Below are 13976 nucleotides of genomic sequence, written 5' to 3'. Positions count from 1 at the left end.
GGGAAATTAAAATTAAAATCACAGTAAGATATTACGTCTGTCAGAATGGGTAAAATTAAAAAAAATAGTGACAACACCAGATGCTTGCAAGGATATAGAGAAACTGGATCATTCACACGTTGCTGGTGGGAATGATATATTGTACAGCCACTCTGGACAGGATACGGTAATTTCTTACAAAATTAGACGTGTGTTTACTACATGACTCAGCAGTTGCACTCTTGGGCATTTATCCCAGAGAAACACAAATCTAATAATCACACAAAAGCCTGTTCATGAATATTCATAGCAGTTTTATTCATAATAGCCCCAAAATGGAAACAACCTGGATGGCCCTCAATGGGTGAATGAGGAGATTCCACGGTACATCAATACCGTGCACTACTACTTGACAATGAAAGAGAAGCAAGCTATTGATACACAGCAACTTGGATGAACCTCCAGAGAATCATGCTGAGTGAAAAAAGCCCAACCCCAAAGGTTATAGGCTATATAATTCCACTTGTATAAAAATCTTGAATTTATAAAAATGTAGAAACACAGAACAGATTAGTTGATTCCAGGACCTAAGGGGGCAATGGTGCTGTGAAGGGAGAGGGCGTGGCTGTAAAAGGCAACCTGAGGGCCCCTGTGGGGCTGGAAATGCTCTGTATCTCGTGTGTGTCGATGTTAATGTGCTGGTTGTGACGTGCTACAGTTTTGCAAGATGTTACCTCTAGGGGACAGAGTAATGGGTTCCTGGGGTCTCTTTGTTAATTCTCACAGCTGTATATGCGTCTATAATTACCTCAAAATACAATGTTTAATTTAAAATAAATCCAATGTAGCAGGCACAGCGAGAATGCCTTTAGTCATAAGATTGTAGCAGTTTTGAGATTATTGTTTCCTTTAGAATATTTGATGAATGGCCACTCTTATATATCTGCTTCTTGTCATTATCCTGATCAGACTTGGAGCTCATTCTCAACAGAAAGTGACACGTGGGAATTATACTGAGCAGACTCCATAAGCTGATCACGGTCGTGCCTTCCTCCTAATTGGAACTTTGTATTTTGGATTCCTTTTATAATGTCAAGAGTTGTGAGGTATGCCAGTTGTTAAGCTGGTGTCTTGCAGCCCCAAACCCACACTCGCATCCGTCAGCTCCATCGTGAGGCTGGGGCTGGGAGCATGCGAGCTGTATTTCTGCTTTGCTTGCTGGTTCCTTATTAGGCTGCAGCCATGTGGGGTGACAGGCAAGTAAGCTGCAGGTTGGGTCAGGCGAGGAGACTTGCGCTTCCCTCTTTGCTTCCTTTTGTTGTCTTTCTTGTTCATTTGACCCTAACAGTGTTTTCTCACCCTGCCAGTGGCCGTTGGTGAGGTAAATAGCAGTTGAATCAGGATTCTCCAACTTTGTGGTGAGCAGAACCACATCAGCACACCAGCAATGCCCCTGCCTCAGAGGTAGGAGGTCTAAAACCTTATGCTCCCATGGGCATCTCCTCTGGGCCATTGGTTTGAACAATTCCTGTCCTTTCCTGGTGTCCCCCAGTGCCAAGGATTCTTACTTCTTCCTTTTGCCTTTTACCTCCTTCATTAGCTAGTTAACAATTCCTTGCGATAAATTCTCCCTTTTCAAATAACTGAAACTGTGTCTATTTCCTGGTGGTAGCCTGGCAGGAGCAATGTTCCATTTAAATTGAAGACTAACATTGCGGGGTGTATCAAGTTTCGCTTTTGCTGAGTCCACTCTCTGGACAAACCAGGTTACTGGCTCTGGCATTGGTGTGGATGAGCGAGAGTCCCCGTGCATGAAATGCCACACGGTTAATGCTGTGAGCCACTGAGCTGGACAAAAGCTGACCTCCCCTTGAGTCTCAGCCCTCCCTTACGCCTCGCTTGCCATTCTGCCTTTCTCAAATAGCCTCTTGAGAGCCTCCTTCATGTCCTTCTTCCTCAAGGTATGAATAAGGGGGTTGAGAGTGGGGGTCACCACAGTGCAGAAAAGAGTCAGGAACTTCCCTCCTTTTAGGAAAAGACGGCTCCAGGGCTGGACGTAGACAGCAGTGCAACTGCAGCAGAAGAGGAAGACGACGGCCATGTGGGACGAGCAGGTGCGGAAAGCCTTGCTCCTCCCCTTGTGGACTGGATGGCCGGCACTGCCTGGGCCACTGGTCCCATCACGAAGAAGGAGCTGATCGCCGAGATCTGGAACTTGTTGACGTGAGTGTCCCCGCAGACTAGCAGGTCAGTGCAGGGACCTCACAGACAAAGCCGTCCACCAGGTGGTGAGGGCAGAAGGGGAGCTTCATGGTGGTGGGCGACTGCACCAAGCTGCTGAGAATCCCGCTTCCCAGACCAGGAACCAGCTTGTGACACGGTTGCGGGTACATGGTGACTGTGTAGTGTAGGGGGTCAGTACACTGCCACGTAGCGGTCGAAGGCCATGACCAGCAGCAGCACACGCTCGGCAGCCCCCAGCGCCAGGGAGCTGTAGAGCTGGACCGCACATCCCAGGTAGCTGATGGTCTGGCCTGGGCCCCACAGGTTCACCAGCATCTGGGGGATGCAGCTGGTGGTGAAGCAGAGGTCCAGGATGACAGGTGGGTGAGGAAGAAGTACATGGGTGTGTGGAGGTGGGAGTCCATGTGGGACAGGAGTATGACGGTGGTGTTGCCCACTAGGGTGACCCTGTAAAAACTGGCCACAGCCACAAAGAGGGTCATTTCCAGCCTGGGGTTATCCGAGAAGCACAAAAGGATGAAGCCATCTGGGGTGGTGTCGTTGGTAAGTCCACACAGCACCTGCCTGGAGCTAGAAGTGCCAACACGTCAATTAGAATACCACCTGGAGGAGGCAGAGGAGAGGGATTTTTGATTTTAGAAAATTACCTATCCTATACTAAAATTTTCTCTAAACTTTTACTGACCTTTCTTTCATCTCAGTTCCTTTTTGGACATTTTCATCTGTTCATTTCTTCAGACTTCTTTGATTCTAGCAAACTCCTAGAAGGCAAGAATGTGGTAGGTGAATGTTCAAAACTAACCATTGCCACCATGAACAACTATACACCAACAAAGTGGATGATCTAGAAGAAATGGAAACATTCTTAGGAATGTTCAAACTACCAAGACTGAATCAGGAAGAAATAGGAAATCCAAATAGACCAATTACTAGTAAGGAGATTGAATCAGTAATCAAATACCTCCTAAAGAAGAAAAGCTCAGGGCCAGACGGCTTCACTGGTGAATTCTACCAGATACTTAAAGAAGTAATAATGCCAAACCTTCTCAAACTCTTCCAAAAATTGGAGAGAAGGGAACACTCATTTTACAAGGCCGGTATTACCCTGATGTAAAAATTCTCAATAAAATGCTAGCAAAATGAATTCAGCAGCACATTAAAAGGATCATTCACCATGATCAAGTGGGATGTATCCCTGGGATGCAAGGATGTTTCAAAATACACAAAGAAATCTATATAATATACCCCATTAATAAAATGAAAGGGAAAAAATCATGTGATCATCTCAATCGATACAGAAACAGCATTCAACAAAATTCAAATCTGCTCATGATAAAAACTAACAAATTAGGTTTAAAAAGAGCCTATCTCAACATAATACAGGCCATATACGACAAGCCCACAGCTAACATCATACTCAATGGGGAAAGGTTGAGAGCTTTTCCTCTAAGATCAGAAACAAGACAAGGTGCCCACTCTCACCACTCCTATTCAGCATAGTGCTGGAAGTCCTAGCCAGAGCAATCAGGCAGGAAAAAGAAATAAAAGTTTTCAGAATTGGAAAGGAAGAAGTAAAATTGTCTCTATTTGCAGATGACAGGACTTTATATATAGAAAATCCTAAAGACTCCATCAAAAACCTGTTGGATCTAATAAACAATTCAGTAAAGTAGCAAGATACAAAATCAACATACAAAAATCGGTAGGGTTTCTATACACTACCAACTTATTACCCAAAAAAGAAATAAAGAAATTGATCCCATTTACAAGAACATCAAAAACAGTAAAATACTTAGGGAAAAACTTAACCAAGGAGGGAAAAGATCTCTACTCTGAAAACCACAAGACACTGATGAAAGAAATTGAAGTAGACACAAATAAACGGAGAGGTAGCCCATGTTCATGAATTGGAAGAACTGATATGTTAAAATGTCAATACTACCAAAAGCCTTCTATAGATTCAATGCAATTCCTGTTAAGAATCCAATGGCATTTTTGTGTGTGTGTGACGAAGATCGTCCCTGAGCTAACATCTGCCAATCCTCCTCTTTTTCCTGAGGAAGACTGGCCGTGGGCTAACATCCGTGCCCATCTTCCTCTACTTTATATGGGACGCCACCACAGCATGGCTTGCCAAGCAGTGCGTCGGTGTGCGCCCGGGATCCGAACTGGTGAACCTGGGGCCTCCGCAGCGGAGCTCGCGCACTTAACTGCTTGCGCCACCAGGCCGGCCCCTCCAATGGCATTTTTTACAGAAGTAGAAAAAACACTCCTAAAATTTATATGGAACAGCAAAAGACCATGAATAGTCAAAGAAATCCTAAGAAGAATGAAGCAGAGGCATCATGCTTCCTGATTTCAAGCTGTGTTATATAGTAATCAAAACAGTATGGTACTGGCATAAAAACAGACACATAGACTAATGGAACAGAATTGAGAGCCCAGAAATAAACCCAAGCATATACAGTCAACCAACTATTTGACAAGAGAGCCAAGAATACTCAATGGAGAAAAGATAGTCTTTTCAATAAATGGTGTTGGGAAAATTGGATATTCACATGTAAAAGAATGAAACTAGACCCCCATCTTACACCACTCAAAAATTAACTCAAAATGGATTAAAGGTTTAAATGTAAGACCTGAAACCATAACACTCCTAGAAGAAAACAGAAGAAAAGCTCCTTGACATGGGTCTTGGTAATGATTTTTTGGATATGACACCTACAGCACAAGAAACAGAATAAAAAATAGAACAAGTGGGACTACATCAAACTAAGAAGCTTCTTCACAGCAAAAGAAACTATAAAAAAGTGAAAAGACAATCTACAGAATGGGAGAAAATATTTGCAAACCATGTATCTGATAAAGGGTTAATATCCAAAATATATAACGAACTCATACAACTCAAGAGCAAAAAAACAAACAACCCAATTAAAAAATGAGCAAAGAACCTGAAAAGACATTTTTCCAAAGAAGATATTCAAATGGCCAACAGGTACATGAAAATGTGCCTAACATCACTAATTATTAGAGAAATGCAAATCAAAACCACAACGAGATATCACTTCACATGACTATTATCAAAAAGACAAGTGATAACAAGTGGTGGGGAGGATGTGGAGAAAAGGGAACCCTCATACACTGTTGGCAGGAATGTAAACTGGTGCAGCCACTTTGGAAAACATGATGGAGGTTCCTCAAAAAATTGAAAATAGAAATACCTCATGATCCAGCAATTCCACTTCTGTGAATAAGTCCAAAGAAAACAAAAACAATAACTCAAAAACATATCCGCATGTCCATGTTCATTGCAGCATATTCACAGTAGCCATGACATGGAAAAACATAAGTGTCTATTGATAGATGAATGGATAAAGAAGATGTGGTATACATACAGTGGAATACTACTCAGCCATAAAAAATAAAGAAATTCTGCCATTTACAACATGGATGGACCTTGAGGACATTATGCTAAGTGAAATAAGTCAGACAGAGAAAGAGAAACACTACATGATCTCACTTATATGTGGAATGCAAAAAACAAAACAAAACAAAACACAAACTCCTAGAAAAAGAGATCAGATCTGTGGTGACCAGAGGCCAATAGTGGGGGAGGGGGAATTGGAGGGAGGTGGTCAAAGGTACCAACTTGGAGTTATCACATAATAAGTCCTGGGATGTGACGGACAGCATGGTGACTGCAGCTAACACTGCTCTACAACGTATAGGAAGGTTGTTAAGAGTAAATCCTAAGAGTTCTCATCACAAGGAGAAAATGTTTTTCTCTTTTTTTTTGCTTTTTCTTTTTATCGTCTCTATATGAGATGATGGATGTAATCATTTCACAATATATGCCAGTCAAACCATTATGCTGTGCACCTTAAACCTACGCAGTGACGTAGGTCAATCGTATCTCAAAGAATTGAAAAACACTAACCCTTGGCACCCATTCAGCAGCAGAATTGCTTGATCCTTCTACTCTTTTCTTTTGAATCGAGGCTACCCTTTGCTTCTGCGTTATTGACTTTAGGTTAAAATTTGTTTCTAGCTGAAACCTCCCCCAAACAAGCCCACTTCTGTACTCCTCCTGAGGCATGTCAGCCTCTCTCCTCATGAGCAGAATTTGACCTCTACGTTGTGCTGCTGACTGACGTTCCATCAAGCAGCGACTTTGTGAATCGATGACGTCCTTTGCGACAGCTGTGCACTCCGAGCCCTCCTATATGATGCTCTGACAGACGCCGGCATCAAGCAGCCACTTAGCTGCTCTCCTCCCACATCTGGAAGAGCCTGGGCCAGGTGATCTTCCCCTGGGACATTTTAATTTACAACATAGGCTTGTTCCATTTTGCCCTCAGGTCCACGGAGGTGGCTGTGGTTTTCCTACTAATACACGTCTGTGCGTCTCAAAACTTCTCATGCGATTGCACGTCAAAACTGCCCCGGGACGTTTCACACTGCCCGACAGCCCTGCTACCTTTGGCACCTCCTGTGGTGTCCTGTGACCCTGTGTGGGAACGTCTGCAGGAGTGAGGCCTTATTACCGCTGCTAATTTGTTCTTACTGATGGTCCTGTTTGTGGGAGCTGGGTTAGAAAGAGGCTAAGGGCACCCTACTCCATTCATTGCCATTCTTTCCTCTGTAACGAGCGCTGGGTTGTCCAACAGACTGGGCTCTGGACCTAAACTCTGCCCATACCCCGAGGGCTGTCTTGTGGTTCCTCAGGGAGTTGGTCCCTGCATTTGCCTTTCCTCCTCATCTTTCTACTTGTCCAGTCCTGATGGTTCGTGGAAAACCCCAGCAGAACCTAAACTACAGGAAGGTGTGGTTACAGGTAGTGGAGAAGAATAGAGGATCCGGTGTCTGCTTGGTCAGGCCAGACACGCCTAAGAAAGAGCAGACTAACAAAAGGTGCTCGCTGAGGGCAGGGCAACGTGTCACCTACAGGACCAAGAAGTGTTTCCGTGTTGGATATTTTGGGCCTTGTGATGTGGACCACGGCATAAGAGAGATAATGAAACCGAGAACATCCTCCTCCGGGCTCCCTGCTAAACACGCAAGAATCCATGCCCCCGGGCTTTCCTGTCTGTTGCTGGCAAGACTCCTGCTCTCTTCCTCCTGTTACTCACGCACTCGCACTAAAGGTCCAGCTTTCCTCGTGCTGGGCTGCTGCAGTAAGCCCCCTCTTCACACCTCTCCCCCCGGAAACATCTCTTCTATCACCCCCTCCCGGCTTCCTTCATCGTCTCTCTTCCCATGGTGGAAACTTAAACCAATTAGTTGAACCGTAATAACTAGATTCTGCCTAATCTCTGCTTACTCCCAGGCTTCCGCCGCCTCTCACGGCCTCGCCCTCCCTGACGTCATTCCAATCACGTCCACCTGCAAATGCTCCTGCCTTCCCTCCGACACCCTCCAGCCACTCTGACCACCAGTCACCCCGGCGTCTGCGCCTCTGAGAAATAAGTTATTTCTACATCAGCTACTTGGAATTCAGGAAAATATCTCAGCTGCTACCTAATGATTTAGTATATTTACATTTCTCTCTCCCGTCTACATCTAAATACTTGGATTGCCAGCAATTTTCAGTTTGTATCTCTCACATACACCTGCTACAGTTCTTTGTTATTAATATTCAATAACATCTCATCACACATGCCACAGCTGCTGCTGAAAGCTGGCGTGAGCTGGAGCGGAGGCTGTAGAGGCAGACGGGCAGTAGCAGACCTGGGAAGTGGCAGAGCTGGGCTGACTTTGTCGCTTTTCTGGCCCTCAGCTGCCCGCCCTAGCACTTTGAAGCCCTCCTTCTGTCCATGAACATCCTCCATGAACTCTCCTCTGGCTCTTCTTGGATTTGAGAAGATCTGCGTCCTGGACCACATGTTCTGCGTGACCGGGAGAGGTGATCCTTTGGGGAGAATTGTCAGAACACTGCTGTGCAAAAACATCAGCCCATCTCAAAACCCATTCTTTTGAGTGGCACTGGGCTCATTCCTGGTGAATTCACATCTATCTCTACCATTTATTTTGAAAGATAACTTAACGTAAAATGAATATAAAGCTTTAACGCGGGAATTGTAATGCTGCAGTAGCACAGATAAACCGTCTCTATTACGATGAACTTCTGGTCCTGAGACTGCTAATTAGTGATATAAATGTCGAAAATGATTACAGAAAATGTTGGTTTGTAGAGATTTTCTTCCCCTTCACTCTCCAAAGCCAGGCAAAGTGTGTAAATCAGCGAATTTTCAAACAAAAAGCATCATTCTCACCGGCTTCCCTTCGGCTCACCAGTCAGATCCAGGTACCCCATCCTTTGGGAAGAGAGACCCTGCTTCTATCCTGTGACTAACTGCCCTGCCGTCAAGTGTCCTGGCATAACTCTTTTTTTTTTCAGATGAAGTTATTTCTTCTTCTTTTTTTCCCCCATCTTTATTGAGATATAACTGATGTATAACATTGTGTCAGTTTAAGGTGTACAATGTGTTGATTTGATACATTTATAGATTGCAAAATGATTACCACCCAACATTTGCTAACACTTCCATCACGTCACATAGTTACCATTGCTTTTTTTGTGGTGAGAACTCTCTTAGCAACTTTCAAGTATAAAATACAGTACTGTGAATTATAGTCACGTGCTGTCCATTAGATCCCCAGGTCTTACTCATCTTCTAATAGGTTTGTACCTCTGACGAACATCCCCCCGATTTACCATCCACCAGCCCCTGGCAACCACCACTATACTCTGCTACTACGAGTTAGGCTTTTCTAGATTCCACGCGTAAGTGATATCATACAGTATTTGTCTTTGTCCTTCTTACTTGTTTAGCACAATGCCCTCGAGGAACATCCATGTTGTTGCAAATGGCAGGATTTCCTTCTTTCTCATGGCTCAATAATATTCCATCAATTTTGAGCTTCACTTCCTCAAACTGCATAAAACACTTCTGGTTATTTTTTTGACCAGCATGGTTCTGCCCGTGTTGTCCTCCATGCCTGGGCTCTGTTCACCTCTCTCTCAACTACCAAGTCCTAGCTGCTCCTGCAGGCACTGCTGAGGCTCCGTCTTTCTTCTCAGATGCACTTTATAGTATTCTAGCCCAGGTTTGGTCACAGCCTGACTGCGGGGACAAACGACTTACCTCCAGGACACCATGGTTGTTGGAGAGGCACTGGGATTACATATCTGCTTTTATTAGCATCCTAGGGCACAGAATTGGGGAGAGACGACAGCAACTAGTGCCCTGGAAATTTCCTGCCTATTCCAGGAAGACTCAGCTCACCGAGACTGAGGAGGCCACTGGGACCCCTCCCCGGGTGAAAATTAGCCTTGAGTCTGAATGTCTCCTGTGGTGAGTTCTCCTTCTCCTCGGGACCTAACCATGCCTGCTCTGAGCTGTTAGACATGTACACCGTAAGGAATTCCCTCTCATCTTTCTGAGCTGCTTAAATTAGGCTTTTCTGTTCGCAAACCTGCTAATTAAGTGGAAGGCTCAATAGATCCTACTGGTCTTTGGCGCCTTCTCCTCAGCCTGGCTCCCACTCTCGGGCTTTCCCCTGGGCAGGTGCTGGGATTCAGAACGTAGTGTCTTCTTGTGAACAAAAGGCAAAGATACTCAGAAAAGACTTTGGGATTCAGGGGAAAGGACTTCTTATATTTTATTTATTCTAAATTTTATGTGTGCTTATAGAAGAAAATTTTTGTATACTGAATTGTGTGCATAGGAGAGTCAAACTTTCTCATTTGGACTGCATTCTGTGTCCCTGCAGTGGCCACTGTCTTGGTTCTGTATGTGTGTACATAAGGACACTCGCAAAATCAGCTGTGTATATATTTTTCTAAAGGTGGAGAGAAGATGGTAGGCTGGGAATTGTCAAGAGGGCAGATCTGTCCTTAGGTTTTCTCTTCTTCTACTTACTGGAGCAAAGACAAAAAAAATACAAAAAACAAAAACCACAATAGCTAGAGGGGCAACACTGTGTTTTTAAAAACATAACAGTATTTCCTAAGTTTCTTCTCAGGTCAGCTACCAATCGGCTGCAGAAGCTTGAGAAAACACCTTGCGTTTCAGACACTCGGTTCCCTCCTCCTCAGTGCTCTGGCCTCAGGCTGGAGGAAACCTGCGCCTGCCACTGCCATCCTAGTGGTCAAGTAGGTTACTGACAACCACGACACTAGTAACAATGATGCTTAGTGTCTGAGATGAGACATGTCTGGAGAGCCAATGCAGGTTTGGTACCGTTTGTGTAACTAGGGTTTCTGCCTCTACATGAGGACTCAGAAGTCACCAGCATGGTTATGTGAAAATAGGTAGATCTGGGGTGCTAGGAAAAACTCCTCGCACATACAAAATTGTCAAGACACCGAGAAAAACACTGGCCATAGGAGAGGGGCGTAGGGAGTAGAGAGGGACACTGGTGAGGAGGCTTCACCTGGTCCAGCACGGAGACAAATATCCCGAGCACACAACTCAGATGACTGGACTGTGCCTCTTCCTCCCAGGTTAAAGTCGTCGGACCGGGAGACTGTGTTAGGAGGCCTGAGAAGAGAAGGTAGGAAGGAAGAAAACCACTGCCTTGAAGGCGGTGGGGAGGGTGGGGTTCCATGACTACACACGAGGACCTCTGACATGAGGGGGAGGGTGTGACTACACACGAGGGCCCCTGACATGTGGGGAAGGGCGTGACTACACACGAGGGCTCCTGACACAGGGGGGAGGGCGTGACTACATATATATATATATATGACATTTTCTTTATCCATTTATCCATCAATGGACCCTTAGCTTGTTTTCATATCTTGGCCATTGTGAATAATGCTGCAGTGGACATGGGAGTGCAGATACCTTTTCAAGTTACTGCTTTCATGTTTTTTGGATATATTGCCAGAAGTAGAATTGCTGGGTCAAATGCTAGTCCTAGTTTTAATTTTCTGACTAAACTCCATACTGTTTTCCATAGTGGCTCGGCCATTTACATTCCCACCAACAGTGCACAAGGATTCTCTTCTCTCCACATTCTTGCCAACACTTGTTATTTCTTGTCTTTTTGATAATAGCCATTCTAACAAGTGTGAGGTGATAACTCACTGTGGTTTTGATTTGTGTTTCCCTGATGGTTAGTGATGTTGAGCATCTTTTCATGTACCTGTTGGCTGTCTGTATCGTCTTTGGAGAAATGTCTATTCAGATCCTTGGTTCATTTTTCAATTGGGTATTTTGGTTTTTTTGCTCTCGAGTTGTATGAGTTTCTTATATATTTTGGATATTAACCCCTGATCAGATACATGGTTTGCAAATATTTTCTCCCATTCAGTGGTTGCCTTTTCACTTTGTTGATGGTTTCCTTTGCTGCAGAAGCGTTTTAGTTTGAAATAGTCCCACGTGTTGGTTTTGCTTTTGTTTCTTGTGCTTTAGGTGTCATATCAAACTGTACATTTCAAATGAATAAATTGTATGGCATAAACATTATATCTCAACAAAAGTGTTGGCTTTAAGCATAAAAAATGTATTTCAGAGGATTATCTCACTACATATCTTTTCCTCAAGATTTAGTTCTTGGTATTTTCTCTTCCCTATAGATGATTTTTTCTCTTAGATTTTTATCCTTTTTTTTCATGGACATGATGTGGTAAGCTATCAACTGTGATGTTTTTCCAAAAGTAGGGAGACTGCTTCAAGTGACTGCCCTTCCCTGACTTGGTGGGCAATGACATTCATGGGTGAGATGGCGCCGCTGGGTGTGGAAGAGGACGACACTGAAGTACATTCGTGGAGATTCAGGCAACGATCTCAGATGCATTAGCAAGGACGTGACTTGGATTCCTCCTTGGACTTGCCCTGATGCACAGCCTTGAGAGACTAGGGTGCCCACTCTCCGCCAGCCTTGGTCCTGCTCTTCCCCACGCAGGTCCTCTGCTTTTCATCCTCTGCATCGTCCTCGCTCTTCTACTTTCTGGGGGTGCATTTCTTCTTTGTCCATTGCTATTCTTTCTCTGTCCTTCCCTTGGCCTGGTCTACTGGCCTTCATCTTCCAGGGACCCCTGGGGGGCCCTGAGCAAGTCCCTGCCTCTGCAGAGCCTCAGGGGCCACACAGCGGCTCTCCGTGTTCAGAGCCCCATGCTCACCCTCAGCTGCGTCTGCTGCCCTGGCATCGACCCAAGAGGCAACGTTTTAAACAAGAACTTTAAGTGATTCTGAGGCAGGGGGATGGCTGGACGCTGTGAGGAACCTGGCTCAGAGGGAGCAGTGGGGACATCCCCAGTGAGTCCCCTCTTTGCTGTGTCATCTTGACTAATGCAGCCTCTCTAAATCACACGCTCTCATCTATGTAAAATGGAGACTCAAAAAAACATATTCTGTAGTAATTTTTTTAAATGAAGTTTGTAGAGCTCCAGCCCTGAGCAGAGGTATAGAAGGTGGTCACTAACTACCAGCTTCCTTCCTCTCTTTAGTTTCTCTGGGCTTCGTGTCCACTTTCTTTTCCTCTTGTGTTTGAAACCACAGGGAAGTACTGTGTTAAGTACTGTACAGGAGTCACCTCACTCAGAGTTAACCTGCGAGGGGCTGTCATTACCAGCAGGTATCACAAATGAGACAGCGGTGAACTGAGGCACAATCAGCGACGTGGCTTCGATCCCGTGGCTATAGCGCAGCCAGCCTGATTCTGACGTCACTCACTCCTGTGACCGGAATCCGTATGTGCGGGCTCTGCTCTAGATGCGGCAGGGGACACCACAGAAGAAATCTCTGCCACCACAGAGTGCACATTCTATGGGGAAGAAAAACACCTAAGAAAATTGAAAGGAAAACAGTACTGTGTGTTCAAAAGTGATAAGGAGTTTGGTGGGAAAAAATGGTAGCTTCATTGAGGTATGATTGAAAAATAAGCATTGTAACTATTTAAAGTGCACAACTTGACTTTTTTTTATTGATGTTTTAATAGTTTATAACATTGTGAAATTTTTGGTTGTACATTTTTGTTTGTCCATCACCATATATGTCTCCCTTTACTCCCTTCACCACTCCCTACCCCCATTGCCCCTGGCAAAACCACAATACAGTTTTCTCTGTCCATGTGTTGGTTTATATTCCACATATGAGTGAGATCATACAGTGTTTGTCTTTCTCTTTCTGGCTTAGTTCACTTAACATAATACCCTCCAGGCGCATCCATGTTGTTGCAAATGGAATGATTTTGTCTTTTTTTATGGCTGAGTAGTATTCCATTGTATATATATATATCACATCTTCTTGATCCAGTCATCAACTGAGGGGCACTTGGGTTGCTTCCACTTCTTGGCTATAGTAAGTAATGCTGCAATGAACATAGGGGTGCATATGCCTCTTTAGATTGTTGATTTCAGGTTTGTTGGATGGATTACCAGTAGTGGGATAGCTGGATCATAGGGCATCTCTATTTTTAATTCTTTGAGGAATCTCCATATCGTTTTCCATGGAGGCTGCACCAGTTTGCATTCCCACCAGCTGTGTATTAGGGTTCCTGTTTCTCCACATCCTCTCCAACATTTGTTGTTTTTTGTCTTGGTGATTATAGCCATTCTAACGGGCATGAGGTGATACCTTAGTGTTGTTTTGATTTGCATTTCCCTGATGATTAGTGATGTTGAACACCTTTTCACGTGTCTATTGGCCATCTGTATATCTTCTTTGGAGAAGTGTCTGTTCATTTCCTCTGCCCATTTTTTGACCAGGTTGTGTGGTTTTTGGTGTTCACTTGTGTGAGTTCTT

At 44.4% G+C, this 13976-nt stretch overlaps 1 pseudogene; it reads right to left on the bottom strand.

The window, feature by feature from the left end:
* Positions 1–1867: 1867 nt before the first annotated feature.
* LOC101404251 (olfactory receptor 2H1-like) lies at positions 1868–12379 on the bottom strand (annotated as a pseudogene).
* Positions 12380–13976: the final 1597 nt, after the last annotated feature.

The sequence above is a fragment of the Ceratotherium simum genome, chromosome 4, assembly GCF_057802395.1.
Source record: "Ceratotherium simum simum isolate JZ-2026a chromosome 4, ASM5780239v1, whole genome shotgun sequence".
NCBI lineage: Eukaryota > Metazoa > Chordata > Mammalia > Perissodactyla > Rhinocerotidae > Ceratotherium > Ceratotherium simum.
The sequence above is the reverse complement of the archived record's forward strand: the minus strand, read 5'-3'. Positions and strand labels throughout refer to the sequence as shown.